General features: G+C 26.6%; 1 long non-coding RNA gene across 1 annotated transcript; it reads left to right on the top strand.

Moving 5' to 3' along the window:
- The first annotated feature begins 536 nt into the window (after nt 1-536).
- LOC136084341 (uncharacterized) lies at nt 537-769 on the top strand. The gene is made up of 2 exons (XR_010640497.1): nt 537-593; nt 734-769. It is a non-coding gene; the product is annotated as an uncharacterized LOC136084341 (long non-coding RNA).
- Nucleotides 770-6,245: the final 5,476 nt, after the last annotated feature.

Consider the following 6,245-nt stretch of genomic DNA (forward strand, 5'->3'; position numbering starts at 1 on the left):
CTTCACCTCTTTTTTATACTGTTAAAAGGTTAATTAGTTAAAAAATAAATTAATATTCATTTGAAATTTATTTAAATTATTTAAGCAATAAAGTTTAATAAAAATCATTTACCTACTTATTTAAAATTTCAATTAGAGCTTTTGGACGGAAAGTAACAGTATCTAAGAACTGTTCAATGAAAAGATGAATTTCAAAGTGACGTAGCGCGTTTACATTTTTTCGGACGCGAAGGACACTGGCAGGATAGAAAGAAAACACGCAAGAGAAAATGTAGAGCGAATCTGAATACTTTTCAACGTTAGAAGAAAAGAATAAAGATGCATATAAAAAAAAATTAACTTTGTCAAGTGGAATGTTACTTCCCGACCCTTACGTACTTGTCAATTGGAAGAATGACGTTTCAATGATGCCCGACATTACATGGGGTGACATGTACAATTATCTTATTAACTCGCCAAGTAACTTTACACACTTTTCAATGAAAGCCTATAAATCATTGGAATCGTACAACTTTTACATTTGTGGGCATGTTCAGGATGTATACTATAATTTAATTGAAGAAAAGAATCAATTTTGTTTCATTAAATCTGAGGTATCGTTGCATATTACAAAGTCAACAGTGAAACTGACAAAATAAATATGTTTGAAAAGTTAAAACCATAAAATTCATTTTGAGTGAAATGTAATATGATTTATCTTTTTTTTATTTAATCGACGTTTAATTTGTCTTAGGTGCTTCCAAGTCAAAGACAAGGAAAGAAGCAGAAATGTTACGATGTGTGGGTAGCAATAAATAAAGTTAATGGCTGGATTTTAACAGCAAATTGCAAATGCATGGCAGGGTGAGCGCATTAGTTAAATAATTTAATTCTAATTTTTCTCAAAACAAGTGTTTTAAGAAGTTGAATCGATCATATATTTTTTTAAATTATAGATTGGGCTCTGTGTGTAGTCACATCGATGCTTTGTTATTTAGGCTTGTTGCATGTGCACAGCTTGGTATAAATAAAATATCTTGCACAAGCAAATTGTGCAGTTAGAAAAAATCGCGTAAATCAGCAACGCCAGCTACACTTAAAAAAATCAATTTTTCCCGACCAAAGAAGCATGAAACTCTTCCAAATATTAGTGACAATGAAAACTCACAGGATGAAAGACCTTACAGCTTTAAGGATCCTATACCAACTTCAGATAGTAAAAAAAAAAGTTGTTAGAACTCAAAAAAATGTATAAGAATGCTGCTATTCTTCAGTCTGTAGACATTAAAAATGAAAGCAAAGAACATTATAGTGATACAGATACTGCAGAAGAGGATGACAGTTACAATGAATATAATTTGCCGGAACCACTTACTTCACTATATTTGCCTGCAGCAATTAACTTTGAATATTCCACCTTAACAAAATATTGCGCAGAATCATACGAGGAGTACAAAACTACTCAGAGATATTAAATATCTTTGTGAGTAACTATTTATTTTATATTTTATTTAAATGGTTAGGTTAATACTTTTCATGAATATAGATGAATTTCAATGTTTACATTTCCGTCTTAAATTTTAATTTAACTTTAAATTAATTTAATTAATTTAAAAAATTAAATTTTAATATTATTTTTTATTTTCTGCTAATTTTGCTGTATAATAATATCTTCAACGTACTCATAATAACAAATTTAATGCCTTTGACTTTGTTGTGGTTTTCTATTTTCGTTTTGTGACGTTTTAATATTATTGCCTATTCATTTATTTCTATATTGCTTGTTTTCCTCATTTTACTTGCCATACTTCTTTTTTTCACCTATTAATTTTTTCCATCTTTTAATTTCCTTTTCTAAAAATTCTTTTTCCAAAGTAGTGAATCACAGCAATTAGTTAATTGACGATCCGTTGCTTTTAGCCTGAATGAAATTACATTGTTGCCTGTGTTCTCATTTGGTTAAATAAATTATCATTTTATAAAATACATAGCATGATTAGGGTTCGGCAAGTTACTAACCGGTTAGTTACCGGTAATCTACCGGTAGCTTAAATCTAGTTACCGGTCACTTCCACACGGGTCAACGCAAGTGCTTTAAAAAATTAAAATATCTATTTTAAGTGAATGTTCTTAAATCAAATGATTTTATATTTTTTATCTATATTACATTTATTATATATGTTTTACTATAAGCATTTCATATAAATACTTATATCAAAAGTAAGTGCTTTAGTTTAAAGTATTTTTGATGTAAGATTGTTATATTTTTACTTAACAACTGAAGGTATAGAAAAAAAATATTAAATTGCTTAAGATTTCGAGGTGCTGTAAATTAAAGTTTAGTTTACAGCACCTCGGAATGCTCAGCAATTTAACATTTTTTATATACATTTAGTTTTTAAGTAAATATTACAATTTTACATAAAAGTTTAAATAAAATACTAAGTCTTTTAGAGCTAAATAAGTTTTATATGACAACAAAAGTGTTGATTATGTGTTTAATTAAATAAAATCACGTTATTGTTGAATTAGTATCAATTCACTGAGTTGAAGAGTCACGGTTTACTGTTATTTAACATTGATTTAGATAAAAGGTAAACAATGTATTGAAAGATATCTAAAAGGCAGGAATAATTTTACTAAAGGAGGAAAATGTATTCTTTGTGGCATTGAAGTTTATTGGCCGTCTGATAAATTACGCAGCCATAAAAGAGCTAATTGTTCTGGTATATCTGAAGAAGAAAAACAGATTTTATTTGATAAACCTCTAAGTAATAAAGTTGGTATAAGTAAACAACATAGTGGTGTTAATTTGATAAATCAACAAAGTGGAAGATCTAATGTTCCAAAACAATTTAATAAAAATGCTAACATAATAAATTGGATGGATAGTTTGAGCAAACCTGAGCAATTGCAATATGATGAATTATTGTCAAATTATGTTTTTAGAACTGGAATACCATTAACGTTAAATAATATTCCAGTTCTAAAAACATAATTTGACAATAATTCATCATATTGCAATTGCTCAGGTTTGCCTAAACTATCCATCTTAAGCTTTTAAACTATACTCTTAAGCTTTTAAAAACTTTATAGATGCTTTAAGACCGGCTTATTTAAACCATATGCCATTAGAAAAAGTTATTAGAACTACTCTTCTGAGGAATCAGTATGAAAAGTATTACAATATTGGCTTAAAAATGATAAGCGAAAGTCCTTATTTTTCAATTACAAGTGATGATTGGTCAAATATACAAAATGATCACCTTGTAAACCATGTTATCATAATTCCTGGAAAACTATTGCTGAAGGTATTTTGAAGGAAAGCTATTGCTGAAGGTATTTTAAAGTTTGTATAAGCAAGTGATTAGCAAGTGATAAATGTGTTTCAATTACAACTGATAACACAAGTTCAATGAGAAGTGCATGCAATATTGTTGAATGTAAATTTCCTAAAATTTTTGCTAATGGATGTGGTGCTCACGTTATTAATCTACTGATAAAAGATGTAATTTCTTTGAACTATTATAAAGAAACAATGACATCTGCTTAACAAGTTGCCTTATTAATCAAAAGAATACAATTGCTCTTATATAGGTCTAATGAATTAAAAAACAGTATAGAATTCAAAATACCTTAGTGATTCTTGTTGACACTCGTTGGTATACTCATTATAATTGTTTATCAAAATTAATGAACGCTAAATTTATTATTAAAATATCTTAATTGAGGATCACATTATGTCAAATATTAAAGAATAAGAGAGAAAAAATTCGTTTATAAAAATTGTTTATGATTGTGAAAGTTTTCGAAAAAAGTCAAAAGCTTATCGACCATACTTGAATTTCCAAGTAATATAATTGGAAAATTTGAAAGTGATAATAAACATTTACAATAATTTTAAGACTCCTCTGTCATTTGGAAAAACATGATTTAGATTCAGGAATAATTATTAAGTTGTTGTATGAAAGAAGGGCCTTTGTCCATACAGAATATATGGGATTTGCTTTTGTTTTATCACCAATATATGCTAGTGATGACATGATTGGTTCAGATAAATTAGACACTTTGAAACAATTAAAAATTATTTTACAATTTATTATGATTTAGAAGAAGAAATCAGAAGAAATTATGATTCAGAAGAAGAAATTTTTGAGTTGAATAAATATTTAACACAATTTGTTTTATGTCAGACAGTATCAAAAGTAAAAATTTTTAAAATGTCAAATTTTCAATATTGGGCAAATGTTGGAAAAACCAAATTTCCAAATTTATCTAAAATTGCAATCAGGTTAATCACAGTTCCGACATCCTCTGCTTCTAGTGAAAGAGTTTGAAGCAAATATAATTTCATTCATGAAAAGAGAAAAAACCGACTATTAAATGAAAATGTGGAAAGTTAGCTTTTCTTTACATCAATTCATCTTTATTTAGACAAGAAAGATAAACAAAATTACTTATGCGATGAAAGCTATATTGAAGAAGATGAAGAAGAAATGACTTAGTAAGCTCTTTTTACGATTTGACTTAGTGGCCACCTTTTTTAGCAGAGAATATATATTCTTAAAAAATATATATATTCAAAATATATATTTAATATATATTCAAAAAATTTCTTATGTTTTAAGCAACAAATGAATCTTTATAACTATATATAGTGTGCAAAACAGGAGAGTTTAGTTATAAAACATCAAAAAATTATATTTGTTCACCCAATTTTGTTACTCATTTGTTATCAGATTTGTTCATTGTTTATTACAACATTTTTTTCTTTATGATGTTATAAAACATTTAGTGTTTAGTTTTTATAACATTGTTAAATAAACATTTGTTATTTATTATTCATAATTAAAATATGCGCTAAATAAACTTAGCGACTAATTTAGAAAAGGTGCTAAAATTTTGTGGCACAAAAACAAACAAAAATGGAGCAGAAGTTCTGGTCAGAGTTAGGGTTTTTCCATGTTTTGTTCCAAAGAATGAAAACAAGACAAAAAAAAAAAAGACGTTTTTGACCGTGATTTGACTTTTCCGGATATTATTGGAGAGACGATTTTCTTTTGCAGTATGGCGCCAATAAAGATGATGAATTTTATATTTTTACTTCATGTGATTTTGACTCCAGAATTATCTTTCAAGTTTTATTTTGCCTAAGGAAGGGTATAAAATAAAATAATAATACGCGTGGCGCAGTTTATATAAAAAACTTAAATAAGATTCTTTTCAACATGTTAAACAAATCTCACATAGAAGAGTTAATACTTTAGTATAAAGAGATTTTTCAAAGAATCTGAGCTAGTTTATTAAAAAGATTATGTCCAAAGGAAAAATATAAAAACGAGGTTTAGATAACATAAATGTAATAAAATAATTGAATTACTTCAAACTAAACTCGGCGTTGAACGCTTAATTGGTACAACATGTTTAAAACTTGTTCGCATGAAATTTAGGAAACTAAACTAACTAAAATTACATATATATATATATATATATATAAATTAGTAAAAACATCTAATTAATGTTTTCTTCAACACTGAGTTTCACCATCAATAGGTTCATCAGCATGAACCTCTAATGAACCTACTGATGGTAAAAAAATAGTGCTGAATATAAGATAAGTGTTTTTACTAATATATATATACATAATATATATATATATATATATATATATATATATATATATATATATATATATATATACGTAAGTGTATATATATATGAATAATGAAAGTATCTTAATATTATCATGTATAATATTGTATACTTGAAAGAGTGCTCAATAGATAAACTAGAGCTATATAATATATATGTTAATGTTACCCGCAGTACCAGGAAATAGCTAAATGCTAATGTTTATAATATAATTTAATATTGCAACTCTGAGTTTCATGTGTTATCACAATCATCAGGCAAGTAGTAAAAGTTAAACTTTTAGCAAAATTAAACTTTTACTACTTGCCTGATGATTGTGATAACACATGAAACTCAGAGTTGCAATATTAAATTATATTATAAACATTAGCATTTAGCTATTTCCTGGTACTGCGGGTAACGGTAACATATATATGTATATATATATATATATATATATATATATATATATATATATATATTTATATATATATATGTATGTATATGTGTATATATATATATATGAATATATTATGTTAGATATATATATATCTTTCTAGCAAGGGACTCATTTTTGACCTTTTCTTCTTTTTTGTTCCTGAAATTGCTTTTAAATATTTGTATGCAACGACAAA

The sequence above is a fragment of the Hydra vulgaris genome, chromosome 08 (genome assembly GCF_038396675.1).
Source record: "Hydra vulgaris chromosome 08, alternate assembly HydraT2T_AEP".
NCBI lineage: Eukaryota > Metazoa > Cnidaria > Hydrozoa > Anthoathecata > Hydridae > Hydra > Hydra vulgaris.